This window comes from Muntiacus reevesi, chromosome 13, assembly GCF_963930625.1.
Source record: "Muntiacus reevesi chromosome 13, mMunRee1.1, whole genome shotgun sequence".
Classification (NCBI taxonomy): domain Eukaryota; kingdom Metazoa; phylum Chordata; class Mammalia; order Artiodactyla; family Cervidae; genus Muntiacus; species Muntiacus reevesi.
Window position 1 is genome coordinate 25,640,576 of NC_089261.1, and position 19,583 is coordinate 25,660,158.

The 19,583-nt window shown below is 40.0% G+C and overlaps 1 protein-coding gene across 1 annotated transcript in view; it reads right to left on the reverse strand.

Annotated features, from left to right (window-relative positions):
- The window catches only part of TMEM132D (transmembrane protein 132D), an 832,687-nt gene that overhangs the window by 487,598 nt on the left and 325,506 nt on the right, over positions 1 to 19,583 (reverse strand). The gene's annotated exons all lie outside the window — the stretch shown is intronic.

Sequence of the window (19,583 nt, forward strand, 5' to 3'; positions counted from 1 at the left end):
AAAATAATATTTTTACTTTGATATGAGAAAACTAACCATCCACACTAACAAAAGATAACACCTACCATCTTTGAATTTCTGCCATTGACCTATATACAATGGATTCAATGTTTTAAACCAACGTTTGAGAAGAAGGTAATAAAATGCCCCAGACTTGCCATATGGTATTTTCTGAGATTTTCTCCCTGTGGAATCACAGTAAGATCATAAACCTTGGTATGAATTTTGTAAACTTCTAGTGGATTCCAATTAGTACATTCAGATGAGAGTTTTCACCTGGTTTCTCTGATAGTGTCACCTAGACATTATTTCATATCCATTTACTTTCTGTGACGAGGAAAAGCGAAACACATCATTCATGTACTTTCTAAAACCTATCACCTTGCAAACTCACAGGAAAGGTTTTTCTGGAGAAACAGTTATATGTTGCTTTAAAAATTCCATTAGTGTTTTCCCTTACTCTCTGAGAAAGACATTTTCTGCTCCTTTAGAAAAAGCTTGCTCCCCATCAGAGTTATGTATTTAGAAGTGCTATTTTAACAACAGAATAATGGAAGGTTGTTACTGATGTTTATCCCCTCTCTTTAAGAGAATCATGAACAATTTAATATTTTTAAGTTTGAAATTATTGTTACTGTTTTAAGAAAGCTCTTGGAATAATGTATCCTAAAGGAAAGGAAAGAAACTTTGAAAAGTATGCTCTTATGAGCTTCCATCAAATAAAACTTCTGAAAAACGACTTCTACAAAGAGTGGGCAGAGACACTCCTTATTAGAAACAACAAATATACTTTTATTTCATGTTATGTACCTTTACATTTTTTTTTCCTCTGTGTGAATCCATTATACTGAACTGTGAAAACTGGCATCTTGTTGGATTTTGGTTTTGGTGATTCAGGAACTAGCTTGGGCTTTGTGTTTGTGCTCATATTTATTTTGTCTTAGCAATACTCCAAAATTTTTGGCTTAGGGAAATTTGTCTGCGTTTTTTAAATTCCAAGGATAGTATTGGCATTGTTCCTGAAATGAATATATGGTAGATGAAATTATCATTTATAAATAATATCCCACTCTTTCTAGAGAAGAAGCATATTTTGCACCTTACTGATCTTTGAATATGGCTACATGAATTCCTTCATAAGCTCCCCCAGAGGTTCAGTGGTGAAGAATCTGCCTGCAATGCAGGAGATGCAGGTTTGATCCTTGGGTTGCGAAAATTCTCTGGAAGATGAAAAGGAAACCCACTCCAGTATTTTTGCCACGAAAATCCTATGGACAGAGAAGCCTGGTGGGCTGCAGTCAATAGGGTCACAAAGAGTCAGACATGACTGAGCATGCACACATGCACATGAACTCCTTTAGCCTCATGAGGATGGCGGTCACTTCCTCATCCCTTGCCTTTGGGCTCTGCCACGTGACTTGCTTTGGCCAATGGGATGTTGGCAGGTGTAACATACGCAAGCCTGAAGTAGGGTGTCATGACTGGACTTTGTCTATTTCACTTTGACCATCACAGAGAAGTACCTTCCTTGGCTACCCTCCATGGTCCAAAGCCTAAGGGAAACAGCCTAAGCTGGGCACCACGAGGCTTGGCTCCACGCTGTAAGCTGGGTTCCCTGCATTGATTCAAATGACTTTCTGTATTTATCAAAGATGGGAATGTTCCAGGAGAGTGTGGAAAAGATCAAGGCTTTCTCCAGTTGCTAAACATTTAATGAGAAAGATAAAAGTAAGAAGAAAGAATAACTGAATTTCTGTGTAAGCTGGGAATGTCATTTCAGAGTGGAAGGAGTATGGGAACAGAGCCTGAGGACTGGAAACTGAATACTGGCTCTGGGCTTGCAGTTTGAGAGACCTTCAGAATTACTCTCTCTGTCTCAGTTTCCACCCCTGAAAAATGACAAAAATTATAGTGCCTACTTCATACGTGGATCTGAGGATGAAATACATTGATACAAATAAAACAATGAGAATGGTGCTGACACATAACACACGCTTAATAAACAGTAGCTTTGTTGTTATCATTATTAATTAGACATGCTTAATTAGTCATTGAAGAGGACTTCATCTATATTAAAGCAGCACGTGTAATCATTGGAGCGGCAGAGAAATTTAAAAATGATTTCAGTAAGAAGCATGAAAAGGCTTAGTTGTTATGAATATGAGTGGAATATTTGAACAACTGCAGTTTCCTTTCAAAAGAGTCAAAGGCGAACTAGATCCACTGCCACGCCCCTGTCTCGCACATAGTGGGGATGAGGTTTTGATAGAGAGAAAACATATCCTCACACTCTCAGATCTATCAGTTTGTCTTGGATCACAATTTAGGAATCTGAAAACAAGATGAGCAATTTTTTAAAACATCTGAAAGTGGACCAAACCCATGGCAAGCAGCAACCTCTGCCATGTGTCGGACAGACACTGGACCAAGGGTCCCTGGGCACGATTTACCATGAAGGAGAGACTCTTGCAGGATTGACTGACATGTCATAATCTGTCCCCAATGATCCTTCAAATGCACAAGGGCCTGGTGAACTGTGTGATTTGCTCACATGGATTTCCATGTTTGATTTCTTTCTACTCCATTAAATAATGCTATCACAGGATAACTGTCCCAAGAATTCTTTCAAAGGGACGTTGCATTAAAATTTCAGATTTTTTTTTTGTTTTCAGAATATCAGCAACTGGAGGAAAGAATGAAAAATGTATAGATATTGATGTTTTTCCTCAAAATGAAAATATGAATGCAATACATTTCCAGTCAAAACACCAACGAGACTGTGTGTATGCTTGTGTTGGGAATATCTTCATCATTTTATTAAATAAATTTATTTGCATAAGAAAAGCCAAGAATATTTAGGGGAAAAAAGACATAAAAGAAAAAGATTTCTCCTACTCTATGTCAAAATGTACTGGAAAAATGTAATAATAGTCATTAAAAGAGAACTGTGCTGAAATAAGAATAGATAAATAGTTCCTTGGAACAAAATGGAGCATCTAAGATCAGAACCATGCATGTGATGGTTTAGGGTTGAGATACTGCTATATGCACACCAAAGTTGTTTTTCTGCATATACATACAGGACGAATAAATATCTTAACATTCTCTGAAATTAGTTTGGAAACTTGCAACTGAGTTTTGCCTATGAGGGGTGGTAGAAGTCACGTAAGACATGCTTAGATTTAGCACTTAAACTCATGTTTTTGATTCTGCAGCCCATTTCTGACCTATAGCATCCACCCCGAGGGCCATCTCTTCATCTCTTCCAGATAGCGTAACTTCAAGATAGAGGAGGATCCCATAACCAACCTCAGAGTGAGCTGGATGTGGCAAACACATGTTTATAATGCTATCCAAATGATTTCCTAAAGTTTACAGTGCTACGATACCATAGTCTGGCCTATCTCGACTAATACAGGTATATAACATATAATAAAGGTCACAACAGCATTTACAAGGAATAAGGAAAGAATAGATGACTCAATAGATTGATTAGTGTTCAAATAATCAGTCACTTTGAAAATGAAAAAAATGAGAGATAGATACCAAGAACCAAATGCAAAAATTAATTTTGTTGGTTTCCCACAACAAAAATGTATTAAGGGCTTCCCTGGTGGTCCAGTGGTCAAGGATCTGCCTGACAGTGAAGGGGACATATGTTCAATCTCTGGTCCCAGAAGATCTCACATGCCAGGGAGCAACTAAACTCATGCACCACAACTACTAAAGCCTGCACTCCCAGGGTCCACGCTCTGCAACAAGAGAAGCCACTACAATGAGAAGTCCACACACCACAATTAGAGAAAGCCTGTGTATGGCAACGAAGACCAAGTGTAGCCATAAGCAAATAAACAAATTTCTAAAAATGTATTAATCCCTCCCAAGGCAGTCAGAGTGGGTCTAAAGACCATGAAATAAGCTGGAAAATACTCATTAAATAACAAATTAAAAATACAGATGTTAAATAATATGTATGTAGTAATATCAGCCAGGCTTCCCAGGTGGCTCAGTGGTGAAGAATCCGCCTGCCAAAGTAGGAAACACAGGAGACTTGGGTTTGATCCCTGGGTCAGGAAGATTCCCTGGAGGAGGAAATGGCAACCCACTCCAGTATTTTTCCCTGGGAAATTCAAGCGACAGAGGAGCCTGGTGAACTACAGTTCATCGGATCACAAAGAGTTAGGCACTGCAGAGCCAAGTACACACAGCAACATAGTAATATTAACTAGAGCAAAAGTTACCACTGAAAAGAGAATCAATCCAGAGAGCACAGAAATTACATTTGCAAACCTACAAATAAGGAAGGATTTGTATTTGGACAGATGCCCAGTTCTGTCCAGCATCACATTTCCATTAAGACTGCACACCCACCTTGGTGTACATGGCCAGGCTGGGCAGCTCACTATCACAATTTCCTCTATTCAACAGGCGGTTTGCACAAAGAGGCACTATTTTAACCAATGCACCAGGTTATGACAAAAAGCAACTAGAAGGAAAAAGTCATACCTTCAAGGTGACAGAAATGCTGGTCAGTATTAATTTCCTGCTGCTGCTGTAATAAATAACCACAACCTCAGTGGCGTAAGAAAAAATAACATGAACTAGCCATCTCACAGTGCTGAAAATCAGAAGTCCAAAATCAGTCTCTACACGTTAAAATCAAGGTGGCAACAGGCTGCATTTTTTAGGGGAAGGATCAGGGCTTCCGAGTTGGCGCTAGTGGTAAAGAACCTGCCTGCTAATGCAGGAGACAAAAGTGATGAGGGTTTGATCCCTGAGTGGGGAAGATCCCCTGGAGGAGGGCATGGCAACCCACTCCAGTATTCTTGCCTAGAGAATCACATGGACAGAGGAGCCTGATGGGCTAGAGTTCATGGGGTCACAAAACAGACACGACTTATTGACTAAACAACAAGATTCTGGTGTAAATATATTGCTTTAAGAAAAATAGAAGGAATAGAAGAAAATACACCTGAGGTAACATACATAGAGTTGCAAGAGTGGTTGAATGAATGATGAACTGTGCCTTCCCTACCCTATTTTCATTTTTTAACGATCAGCTACACTCTTATAAAGACAAATGATGTCTTCAGTTCAGTTCAGTCGCTCAGTCGTGTCTGACTCTTTGCAGCCCCATGAATTGCAGCACACCAACTGCAATCCCTGTCCATCACCAACTCCTTGAGTCTACTCAAACTCATGTCCATCGAGTCGGGGATGCCATCCAACCATCTCATCCTCTGTCGTCCCCTTCTCCTCCTGCCCCCAATCCCTCCCAGCATCAGGGTCTTCTCCAATGAGTCAACTCTTCGCATGAGGTGGCCAAAGTATTGGAGTTTCAGCTTCAGCATCAGTCTTCCCAATCAACACCCAGGACTGATCTCCTTTAGGATGGACGGGTTGGATCTCCTTGCAGTCCAAGGGACTCTCAAGAGTCTTCTCCAGCACCACAGTTCAAAAGCATCAATTTTTCGGCACTCAGCTTTCTTCATAATCCAACTCTCACATCCATACATGACCACTGGAAAAACCATAGCCTTGACTAGATGAATCTTTGTTGGCAAAGTAATGTCTCTGCTTTTTAATATGTTGTCTAGGTTGGTCATAACTTTCCTTCCAAGGAGTAAGCGTCTTTTAATTTCATGGCTGCAATCACCATCTGCAGTGATTTTGGAGCCCCCAAAAAAATGAAGTCTGACACTGTTTCCACTGTTTCCCCATGTATTTCCCATGAAGTGATGGGACCAGATGCCATGATCTAGTCTTACTTTAAATATATTAATAATGATGGCTCTAGAATCACACCTAAAAGGGAAAATAGCTACAAAAATCACAACAAAGGAAACTATAAGCAAGGTGAAAAGACAACCCTTGGAATGGGAGAAAATAATAGCAAATAAAACAACTGACGAAGGATTAATTTCAAAATATACAGGCAGTTCATACAACTCAATACCAGAAAAACAAACAACCCAATCAAAAAGTGGGGAAAATTACCTAAACAGACATTTCTTCAAAGAAGCCATACAGATGGCTAACAAACACATGAAAAGATGCTTAACATCACTCATTATTAGAGAAATGCAAATCAAAACTACAATGGGATATCACCTTACATGGGTCAGAATGGCCATCATCAAAAAGTCTACAAAAAATAAATGCTGGAGAGGGTGTGGAGAAAAGGAAACGCTCTTGCACTGATGGTGGGAATGTAAACTGTTACCCCCACTATGGAAGACGGTAGGGAGATTCTCTAAAATACTAGAAATAAAACCACCATATGACCCAGCAATCCCACTCCTAGGCATATACCCTGAGGAAACCAAAATTGAAAAGGCATATGTATCCCATTGTTCACTGCAGCACTATTTACAATAGGTAGAACATGGAAGAAACCTAGATGTCCATCGACAGATGAATGGATAAAGAAGTTGTGGTACATATACACAATGGAATATCACTCAGCCATAAAAAGGAACACATCTGAGTCAGTTCAAATGAGGTGGATGAACATAGATCCTATTATACAGAGTGAAGTAAGTCAGAAAGAGAAAGATAAATATTGTATTCTAACGCACATGTACAGAATCTAGAAAAATGGTACTGAAAAATTTATTTACAGGGCAACAATGGAGAAACAGACATAGAGAATAGACTTATGGACATGGGGAGAGGGGAGGAGAGGGTGAGCTGTATGGAAAGAGTAACATGGAAACTGACATTACCATATGGAAAACAGCCAAGGGGAATTTGCTGCATGGCTCAGGAAATTCAAACAGGGGCTCTGTATCAACCTAGAGGGGTGGGGTGGGGAGGGAGATGGGAGGGAGGTTCAAAAGGGAGGGGATACATATATACCTATGGCTGATTCATGTTGAGGTCTGACAGAAAGCAACAAAATTCTATAAAGCAATTATCCTTCAATAAAAAAGTAAATTAATTTAAAAAATCACTTATCCTTAGTGTTCATGTAAATATTACCAGAATGACCTTCTAAGTGTGGCTCTGTAATGTAATATCAATTTTTAAAATAGGAAACTGCCCTGCAGCCATTCAGATGGTTCAAAGTACTCAATCTTTCAAATTTTTTAGACAAGGAAAAGATCCTTGCCAGAAATTCTTTATTTTGTGATGAATTTATTTATTTTTATTGAAGTATAGTTGATTTACATTGTGTCAGTTTCTGGTATACAGCAAGATGACTCAGTTATTTATGTAATATATATAATTATTATTATTATACTATATAATAATATAGTATACATTATTGTATGTATTATATTGAATATTTATATTAATATATTATATACAATTGAATATATATATATATATATATATCCTGTTTGAGATTCTTTTCTGTTACAGATTACAAGATATTGAACATGGTTCCCTGTGCTATACAAGAGGACCTTGCTGTTTATCTATTTTATACATAGTAGTGTGATTCTGTTAATGCCTAACTCCTAATTTATCCCTTCCTTCCTTTTCCCTTTGGTAACCATAAATTTGTTTACTATATCTGTTAGTCTGTTTATGTTTCATAGGTAAATTCACTTGCATCATTTTTTTTAGATCCCATGTTTAAGTGATATCATATGATATTTGTCTTTCTCTGATTTCATTTAATATGATCATTTCTAGGCCCATCTATGTTGCTGCAAATGGCACTCTTTTTCATTCTTTTTATGGCTGAGTAATATTCCATTGTATATATGTACCACATCATTCTTTATCTACTCATCTCCCCATGAACACTTAGTGGCTTCCATATCCTGATTATTTTAAATAGTGCTTCTATGACCATTGGGGCACATGTACTTTTTGAATGAGAGTTTTCTTCATAAGTTTTCTCCTTGGGGTGTGTGGGGGAGGAATTGGTATCTAGGTACAGATTCAAGAACCAATGCTCTAGATATATAGATAAAATATCTTTGTCCAGCTGCCCTTTTTGCTATTTCCTACTCCAAGTCTAGATTCCTACACAGGTTTCCACAATCAACCAGCATGGCAGAGAAAGAAGATTCAAACAGGTAATACATATTCTTGAGGAGAGTCACCTGGTTGCCACGTGGTTCTTCTGGGCTGGTAGAGCAGACTGATCTTCACGCCTGGTTTATCAAATTTACTGGCACGGTCCCGCAGTGAGCAGAGAACAACCACATCTCAACATAAAAGCATTTGTCCCATTCTCAGCAATAGGATTAAGTCCATTAGGCACTGAATCTTCCGTGGCAAGACTGGTGTGATCAGACGGAGTTCATCGTCTGGATTGTTCCCTGGACACCTGAAGTACATTTCTCTTTTTGGAATTTCACTGTTTTTCTTCCTTTCCTCCTGGGTCAATGACGTTAAATGATTCCTTCCTGTCTTTTTTCGCTTCAAGTCTGTATAGTTACCATGAAAGATACATATTTAGTTGGCTTCATCTTCCTTCATGAATCAGTTTCAGTATCCTGGTTCATGTGTTGTTCCTTTTGCTTTCTATTTTATCTTTCTTCTACAAACCCCTTCTATTTGCATGTGTCTCAGTCCTGGGGGGAAAAGATCCCCTGGAAAAGAAAATGCAACCCACTCCAGTGTTCTTGCCTGGGAAATCCCATGAACAGGGAAGCTTGGCAGGCTACAGTCCATGGGGTCACAAAAGAGTCAGACACGACCATGCACATATGCACGTTCTGAGAAAAAGGTATCTCAAATGAAATGCGTTTTTCCAGTTTCCATCTCATTTGTGAGACTGAGATGGCCAGACCTCTCCCAACGCTGTTTGTCACAGCTCCTGAGTCACCAAGAAATGCCAGATCGGGACAGTCCCTTACTTGACAGAGCCACCACTGAAACAGATGTCATTTAGCACACGGCCACCCCTAAGTCTCTTTGAAAACATGTGAGGCCCCTGTACCCACCAATCACCCATTTTTCATATCACAGGTTCACTTTAAGGTATAAATTCTTTCAAATACCTTTTCATTTTTTGCCCCTCTTTCTCACAATTCTTGCAAAAGTCTGGCCCACATGTCCAAAGAAGGGGAGAAAATTTTACTCCCGTTCCTCTTGGCTGGCTATATGAGGAAAAATGAGAATTATATCACTGAGGGTAAAGTTTCAGCAGCTGGAGCAGAGATCAAAAGTAATGGTGGCATCAATAAAATAAAAGAGCAGTTTACTTTTTATTTTTAACATTTTTTGTTAAAGTAAAGTGGCACTAGTAGTAAAGAAGTCACCTGCCAATGCAGGAGACATAAGAGACTCGGGTTCGATCCCTAGGTCGGGAAGATCCCCTGGAGGAGGGCATGGCAACCCATCCCAGTATTCTTACCTGGAGAACCCCCATGGACAGAGAAGCCTGGTGGGCTACAGTCTATAGGGTCACAAAGAGTTGGACACGACTGAGCAACTGAACTGAATACAAATACTTAATAGAGAATTATCTAGCTTACTTTCAACATGCTATCATTAAAAGAAAAGAGAAATAGAGCAAAGAGTGCATCACCAAATCGGGTTCTGACCAACATCCAGACTTAGGCATGGTAAGTCCTTTGTCATAGCACATCTGGAGTCCCAATGGGAAAGGTCCCAGGCAGTGCACCCCCTTCATGGGTGAGACCTCAAAGATTGCAGTTCATTCCCATTTATAATCCCAGGAGGGTCACAAACTGAGATCTTCATCAATCTGTGACAAACTGCAGCTCTGGTTTCATGTTAATGCTGTTTGCTTTGTTGTGTAAAACTTAAAATGTAGTTAAGCCTGGGGTTTGGTTGGCCAGGCCCCCTCCAGGGTCTCAACAATCTCAAATTCCTCCCCCATCTTATCTATGGTGCTGCAAGCCTTGCACTCACAGCAGGCCTTCACTCCCAGTCAGGGCAGCTTCCAGGCAGGTTAGAAGCAAGGTCAGAGGCCTGCTCTGCTTTGTCTCTGAAGCCTAAACAAGACTATTCATTTAATTTCCCTAACAGGGGCACAGGTTCAATCCCTGGTCTAGAAACTAAAATCCCATATGTTGTGTGGTATGGCAAAAGATTTAAAAAAAAACAAAAAACAAAAAACTGATCAAGTTAAATGTTGATCTAACATTTCAAAAGAACTAAAAATGGTTTGCTTTGTTCTAAATCACATTATTTGTTCTATTTCCCATTATAAAAAGTCGAGTATTTCATTGAATCTAAGACCTGGGTTCGACCCCTGGGTTGGGAAGATCCCCTGGAGGAGGGAACGGCTATGCACTCCAGTATTCTGACCTGGAGATTCCCATGGATTACAGTCCATGAGGTTGCAAAGAGTCGGACACAACTGAGTAACTTTCACTTCACTTCAAGACACTACTGATTTGCAAGACACGCCATGGTTCATGTATGATTCAGTTCAGTTGCTCAGTCGTGTCTGGCTCTTTGTGACCCCATGGAATGAAGCACTACAGGCCTCCCTATCCATCACCAGCTCCCGGAGTTTATGCAAACTCCTTGTCCACTGAGTCGGTGATGCCATCTAACCATCTCATCCTCTGTTGTCCCCTTCTCCTCCTGCCTTCAATCTTTCCCAGCATCAGGGTCTTTTCACACGACTCAGTTCTTCGCATCAGGTGGCCAAAGTACTGGAGTTTCAGCTTCAGCATCAGTCCTTCCAATGAACATTCAGGACCGATCTCCTTTAGGATGGACTGGTTGGATCTCCGTGCAGTCCAAGGGTCTCTCAAGAGTCTTCTCCAACATGTATGATTAAGAAAACAAAAATACCGCTGAATCTAATTGTAAGCCATCACGAGTATAACATCCATCTGATTTCAGGGAATGAGAAGAGAAAGTGACTTGGAACTGGTTAAAAAAAAAATGGTGAAATATCTTACTTTCCTGTTCTAGATGGTTCTCTGCTCCCAGTTCTACTGATCAGCTTTCTAGATGGAACAAGAGGTCATAAGACAAACTATAAGGCATCCACAAATTACAGGCTGTTTAAAAATAACTCTTACCTATCCTAAGCACTATGAAATTAGCTTTGCTTTGAAGTCTCCCATTTCACAGGATAATCCAATAGTCCTATACAATTTGGCAATATTGTTCCTTTGACCCAGCTTCTTTTTTAAAAGTTTTTAAAATTTAAAAAAAAAATTGAAGTATAGCTGAATTACAATACTGTGTTAATTTCTGCTATGCAGCAAAATGATTCATTTATACATTATTAAAGGACAGTGACTGTGGCCATGAAATTAAAAGAAGCTTGATCCTTGGAAGAAAGGCTATGACAAATCTGACAGCATATTAAAAAGCAGAGACATCACTTTGCTGACAAAGGTCCATATGGTCAAAGCTATAGTTTTTCCAGTGATCATGTACAGATGTGACAGCTGGACCATAAAAGCTGAGCAGCCAAGAATTGATTCTTTCAAACTGTGGTGCTAGAGAAGACTCTTGAGAGTCCCTTGGACAGCAAGGAGATCAAACCAGTCAATTCTAAGAGGAAATCAACCCTGAATATTCATTGGAAGAAATGGTGCTTAAGTTGAAGCTTCAATACTTTGGCCAAAGATGCAAAGAGCCGACTCAGTGGAAGAGACCCTGATGCTGGGAAAGACTGAGAGCAAGAGAGAAGGGGATGACAGAGGATGAGATGGTTGGATGGCATCATTGACTCAATGGACATGAATCTGAGCAAATTCCAGGAGATAGTTAAGGACAGGGAAGCCTGGCATGCTGAGTTCATGGGGTTGCAAAGATTTGGACATGACTTAGAAACTGAACAACAAGAAGGACTCTAGGCAGGCAAAGACATGTATCTGAAAGGAGAGACCCAGGGAAAAGGACACAGCTCAGATACTGGATTATATAGGGACTTGTTAGAAAGAGGATAATTTTAATAGTATATACCTTTGTACTTTATAATTTTTTTTAATCTGTCTATAGATATATATATGCTATATGTATATATACAAGTGTGTGCTATATGTATATATATATATGCTGTTCTGCGCTTAGTTGTTTAAAGTGAAAGTGAAATTGCTCAGTTGTGTCCGACTTTGCGACCCCATGGGCTGTACCCCACTAGGCTCCTCCAACCATGGGATTTTTCAGACAAGAATACTAGAGTGGGTAGCCTTTTCCTTCTCCAGGGCATCTTCCCAACCCAGGGATCGGAACCAGGTCTCCTACATTGCAGGCGGATTCTTTCCCAGCTGAGCCACCAGGGAAACCCATATATATGTGCTGTCAACTCAATACTGATTATGAGGAGGCGAAGAAAGGGGACAAGAAAAGGGATGAAATGAGAATACACTCCGCAACTGCTGTGACATCAGTTGTGAAGAAGTTAAGGGTATATATTAGTCAGGGAAATTAAATACTTGGAGGGTCTCTTGTTCTGACTTACAATGCAAAGTGGGCAAGGCCCCAGGCAGCAGAATGATGGTAAAGGAACCATTCCTTAATGGCACGTTGGTAAAACTACACCAACTCAAGACAACAGAGGATGAAAATGCCACATGACCCAGATATTTTATAACCATAAAAATTCCATTACCAGTATAGGAGAAAAGCAAGTAAAACTGGCCACATACGTTGGCTGGATTGAAGGGTGTTTTAATATATCAATGAAATAAATCAGGTCTCAGACACCTGAAACCCAGGAATGGCTTGGAAAGATTTCAAATGTATTAGAAAATGAATGGTAGCAGGAGGCAGAGAAGGTTTAAAGGCTGAGTTAAGAGAAAATATACTGAAGTCAAACACTAACAAATTTATGGGTTTGGCTTTGGGAGGAAGACCAGCAATTCTCACCGAAAAATGAAGACCAATTTCCGAGTGGAAGAGGTTTTTCCTTTACTTGCCCAATATTCATTAATTTTGTGTTGTGCTGAGCTTAGCTGCTCAGTCATGTCTGACTCTTTGCAACCCCATGGACTGTAACCCACCCAGATCCTCTGTCCATGGGATTCTCTAGGCAAGAATACTGCAGTGGGTCTCCATGTCCTCCCCCAGCAGATCTTCCCAATCCAGATACTGAACCCAGGTCTCCTGCACTGCAGGCAGACTCTTTACCCACTGAGCCACCAGGGAAGCCCATTCACTATTTTAGGCCAAAATAAATTAGCATGGTGCCAACTGAAAGACTCAAATTTGCAAGTGAAGCTGTGATGAAATGTTACAGAGAACTCCTTCGCTTGATCTAGGTTTTTCTAAAATAATAAATTCCTTGAAGGTTCCAGAGTTTTATCAGTGAAGTCCTGACTTAAACCTGCAAATCATCATATGCTTGTTTCCTGGGCGTTTCATGATAACGTGCTATAACTGGCTTCCCAAATTTTCCAAGGTCTTTCTTCTGTTTTTAGCAGAAGATGACAAATTTAAGGTGATGGCTTTGGTCATCTCAGGGAGTGGCTCAGTCTTCCTTCAAATCAACCCTGTATAAAGGAGGTATAGTGAAAGTGAAGTTGTTCAGTCGTGTCCAACTCTTTGCGACCCCATGGACTGTAGCCTACCAGGCTCCTCAGTCCATGGGATTTTCCAGACAATAATACTGGAGTGGATTGCCATTTCCTTTTCCAGGGGATCTTTCCGACCCAGGGATCGAACCCGTGTCTCCCGCATTGTAGGCAGACGCTTTACCATCTGAGCTACCAGGGAGTATACATGTTATTAAACTTCTGGTTTTGTCCTGGTTTAAAAAGAAAACAGCTTACAGGATTTTTAAAGCTTGCATGATTTCAACTACTGTTCACCAATGCTTTTCCTTTCCCCCACCTTTTATCACCCTGATCTTAAGCCACCTCCTATTATGTATTATTTGATGTCAAACTAAGAGAAATCCTTAGAGATTCCATTTTGACAGATTTCCAAGGCATGTTATAAAAACAAGGGGCTTGCTTCTGGGCTTTCATGGTTCGTGTTTAAGCGATGAGTACATGTCACTTTGACCTGTGGATACACCAAAGAAACAGGAATAGCTTAATGCCAGAAACACAAAGCACTTCCTAGGGCTTCCCCCTCCATACTCAGAAGTGGTTTTAAAAGCTTTTCTAAGCTGACTCAGCTTGGTAACTCCATAAGCCACATGACCTTGTTTGAGACCATAATTTGCTTCTATGTGATTTTTATATTTAATGTTCGTCAAGAGATTGTATTGACATTTATCAGCTAGATTGCCAGCTAAATGAACATTAATGGCCATGTCCAGAGGAAATTAATACATTTGCTTACCCAACTGTCAGGAGGAATGATGATCAAGAGAGGTTATCAGTGATACACAACAAGTTGCCTTCAGTTTTCACTGGAAGACATGTAAAAAGGGATATATCACATATTCTATATTAAGCCAAACTATGGAGAATATTTGAGCTTCCTTGGTGGTTCAGACAATAAAGTCTGCCTGCCATGCAGGAGACCCAGGTTCGATCCCTGGTCTGGGAAGATTCCACATGCCCTGGAGCAGCTAAGGCCATGCGCCATAACTACTGAAACCTGGACACCTACAGCCTATACTCTGCAATAAGAAAAACCACTGCAGTGAGAAGCCCGCAGAACACAAGGAAGAGTCGCCCTCGCTTCACCACAACTAGAGAAAGCCCACTTCAGCAATGAAGACCCAGTGCAACCAAAAATAAATAAATATAAAAATTTTCTAAAGTGCCTACAATAACTTCCCACTGAGATTAGAGATGCGTGGCCAAAAACAGTTGCAGCAATCATATTCAGCCTTGCACTAATGTCACCAGAGCTTTCCTAAATCCTGTAGAAGTTATTCCTCAGTAATGTACATTCTACCTTTTCATACCAGTGTTTCACATTTTCTATTCTTGTAACTTTCCTGGAGCAGATTCCTTGGCATGCTAGTATATAGCCTGTCCTCCATCTCAAATACACTATGGGTATTTAGTATGAATGTAACTGACACTTGCTGAAAAGCTTTCTATATCTGGGGCTGCTGCTCCAATTGTGGACATATCATTTCCTATGACTCTAAGAATGAAAGCAATATAAATTTACCTTATTCAAGAGACTCAGGGTCTATCATCAGAGATGGGGAGAATTGAAAGCAAAGTAAAAAGCCATATGAGTTAATAGTTTCCTTTTACAGACTAAAGAAAAGAAGGCTGGAGAGAATTAACTTGTTTCTAGACACAGATTGTGTTCAAGGTGGACCCTGGATAGGAAATCTGATCTCACAATTAATTTTCAGAGAAATCAGATATTATGCACACATAAACATGAATAGAAACTGATATTTAAATCTATCATTGATGCAACAACACTATATAAAGTGTCCACTTTGTATTTATGCTGTTAGGGATCTTATATTCCAGGGAGGTGGGAGGAAGTAATATGGAAACAAGATAACTTTAGGAAGTAAAATGCAGTCTTGTAATAGGGAACCCCTGCTTGAAGATAGAGATCATTCTGTAGGGCATCTCCAATGAACTTATGAGAAGCTGTCAGCCAGGATGGTAATGTGAGTTACTGGACCCAATTCTTCACCCAATTCTTAACCTTTGCTATACAAAGGAGCTGTGAAGATAGCTCCTCCCATAAGAGGGGCCGGGACATTTCTCCACCATTGAGTTTGAATTCAGTTCATGGGACACACGTTGGTCAACAGAATGAGGTAAGCATGCCTCTGAGCCAGCTCTCAAGAACTCTTGTGCATTTCTACCTGCCTTCCTGCACTTTGGCTCTTGCCATGAGAATATCCCTGGGCTGGCCTGCTGATCCTGGGAACTGGAAGAAAGGCATTTGGAAAGCAGCCATCCCCAGAAGAGCCAAGTGGTTGCAGATGTGTGAGTGAGAACAGTTGAGACCAGCCCAACCACTGACCTGAGCCCAGCCTGGATCAGCCAATCTCCAGTTGACCCTCAGCTATCCCGTAACACAGGACCGATAGAAGGGCAGACTCTTTCATGCTGCCCATCTTTGAGGGCTGTCTGCTCTGCAGCACCGTGCCATCAAAACTGCAATAAATTTGCACAGAGCTTCACTCATACACTTTGGAAACAGATGATTCCCCAAATGGAACAACTTCCAATATTCCAAGGAAAGTACAAGTCAGGCTTTGAGAAACAGAAAGGGGTCCAGTGTGACTGAGCCACTCATTACATGCTTGAAAACTTGCAGACTGTGGTTCCAAACAAATAGAAAAGGGCCAGGCTGAGTGTGGTCCTATGGGACAAGGTGGAGATTTTATCACAACTACAATGGAAAGACATTGGAAAGTTATAAAACTAGGAACTGACAGAATCTCTTTATCTTGTTGATACATAACTGGATACTCTGTAAGCATCAGATACAGGCTGGTGAACAGAGAAGCAGGTAGATGAAAGGGGGCTATTTCAGTAGTTGCCATGAGACAATATACTTCTTGATGTCTCTGAACAAGTATATCATATATGTGTGTATACATGTTGAGTGCACATATATATAAATATAATACATTTATGCATTTAATTATACTACATTACATATATAATCATACTTACATATGCATATATTATCTATATTACATATATATATTTTACATATTATGTATTATATACACTATATATAATATATAATCACTTTTATCATATATGATGTGTATCATACATATATATTATGTATATATAGTTATGTCTGTATTTAATAGTGGATAATATTATCAAGCTAATGAACCACAGTTGTGCTGCTATCAACTGGGAGGACATTAAAAAGAAGAGTGATATAATCCTCTCCAATTTATTTGCATAAATTGGTGACCAGAACGTCATAAGATATTTTTCAGGTCCTGAAACAGGTACACTTAGAAATAAAATATAACCCAATCTTCTATAATGAACACCCACTATTTACATAAAACAGAGCTGTAGAGCTTCCCAGGGTGATAACTAAGATGATGTTATAAAGAGAAATGTTCCATCAGAGCTCCCCAGAAGCAAATAACACACCCATGCGGTCCAAGTAAGAATGTCCTCCGAGAAAGCAGAACTACCTCTCAGCTCATCCTTCACACAGGTTCCCCGAGGCAGTCCAAGGACAAAAGTCATTCCCCTAGAGGAACATGGAAAAATTCTTTAAAAAATAAAAATGAATAGCCAGGAAATCCAAATATCATGTTCAAGAGTCTTACCTGCATTTCAGCCACAGCGTAGCATTTGAACTTGTAGCTAAATTGGCTGAACCATTGTCTGCAAATCACAAAATGCCTTAAAGGTGGGCCTGCCATTACTCACAGATCAACCATTTCCCATCTGGCTTGGACCATAGGTAAAGTTCAGACAACCTCAGAATTTCCCAGAGTTCAAGCTGGTCCTACATTAGATGTGCTTTACTGGGGACTGATGAGTCCCTTCAAACATGTTTTTTAAAATGCCATTTGAATAAGGTCAGAGACATATCAGAATTCAATGAAAGTAGTAGGGAATATAAGAATTTCAAAGGTGGAAACCCAGTCATGACATTCCTCACAAAAAGAAAAAATATATATATACAATAAAATTCTATCACAGGGATTTCCCTGGTGTCCGTGGTTAGATTTCAACTTTCACTGAAGGGGTGCAAGCTTGATCCCTAATCATGGAGCTAAGATCTAATATTCCTTGAGGCCAAATAAAATGAACCATAAAACAGAAACAATATTGTAACAAGTTCAAAAAAAGACTTTAAAAAATGGTCCACATCAAACAGTTTAACAAAAAATTTGATCACAAATATAAATTACATCTATCTTTGAGGGGTAGAATCCTGGCACATGGTAAGCCAGATTTCTAGGATAGATTCTTAGGAAACACAGGAGTGTTTTCACACATTTCAATCTTCCATGAGAAAAATGCATCCTACAAAATGCTCTTCATCCCTTTCTGGGCTGTTGAGCACAGCGTAGCCTGGAATGACTCTCAGAAGTGGCTGAAAAAGGGCTATAAAAATAGACTTACTTAGGTCAACTCTCAGACCACCTAAACACATCAAACCAGGCTGACATCTGAGCAAGGCATCCAGATCTGGATTTCCTATGATTTTTCTTCACCCCAAATAGAATCATCACTGTCTCTCTCTAAGCCAAAGTTTCCTACTGCTGTTGCAAAATTAAGGTAGACTTTGTATGTGTTTGTATTTTCTATCGTCGCTGTAGTTCTAGGTGTGTATTGGCACTAATGGCAGAAAATAAGCAAGAAATGGTACAATCAAGATAAATGTAAGCCAAAGGAATACCGCCAACAGAGGAACAATAAAAATATAAAACAACAAAGATGGATGGAAACGTCACAGCATGCAGAAACATTGCTTTGATTTCTAGATAATGGTGGTCATGGGTACCGAATACCAGTTTCCCTGTTTTCCAAGACTTTGTTCTCCTTTATCTGATGCTGGGGACTTCACTGATGGTCCATTGGTTAAGAATCTGCCTACCAACACAGAGAACATGGGTTTGACTGTGGTCCGGGAAGATTCCACATGCTGCAGGGCAACTAAGCCCATGGACACAACTGCTGAAGCCTGCGTGCCTGAAGCCTGAGCTCAGCAACAGAAGAAGCCACCACACTAAATCCATGCTCTGCTGTGAAGAGCAGCCCCCACGTGCTGCAACAAGAGAAAGCCCAAGTGCAGCAACGAAGACCTACCACAGCTAAAAATATAAAAAATAAATAAATAAATACATTTTAAAAAATCTGATGCCACTAGCATCAGTTTCCACTTCTTCTTCATCCAAAGTCCATGTGGCTTGGTGGGGTGATTCTATCCCAAGCTAGGCTGGGTATTTGATCAAGGCAGGACCATCATAACTTTTCATAGCATTGCATCGTATTTGACTCGAATACTCATTTTGTATCATGTATTTGGATACCTGATGTGATTAAACCAGCCACAGGAAATCCCTAGGCTTCTGAGGGATGCTGGGAACTCCTGACATTCCCCTGCAACTGTTCAGGGACAGAATGCTGGCTTAGGGTTTCTGGAAGCCATATTTTATCAAGAAGGGGAAGCAATGGAGAAAGGAGAGCAGGGCTGAGAAGCAGAGAAAGATTTATTGCCCTTGGCTCCTAATCCGAGAACTAGCCATGCATGAAAGCAGGGCCACCCTTGGAATTCCCAGTTTTATGAACCAATAAATCCGTCATTCTGCTTAATTTGGTTTCAGGAGGGTTTCTGTCCCTTGCAATTAACACATTCACAGCTGATATATTTTGGTGCATATGACTGTCATTCTTTGTGTATAATCCAAGGTGAAAGTAATAGTAAACACGTAACTTGGAGTTACAGAAGCTTTTAAATACCAGTGACTATGTAATATTCATACGAAAAATTCCCTTCCAGTTAAATAAGAAAGAATTTAAAAATAATACATGACTACTGCTATCATATAATTTGTTTCATCATTGGAATGTATAATTGCCCCAAAGAGGTCACATTTTAGCTTTAGTTTTTAATTACTTATTTATGTATTCGACTGTGTCAGATCTTAGCTGTGGCACAGGATCTGCATTGTGCTCTGCAGGGTTTTTCGTTGCAGCGCCTGGACTCCCTAGTTGTGGCACATGGGCTCCAGAGCATGTGGGCTCAGTAGTTGTAGCTTGTGGCTTAGTTGCTCCTCAGCATGTAGGATTTTAGTTCCCTGAACAGGGATTGAACCC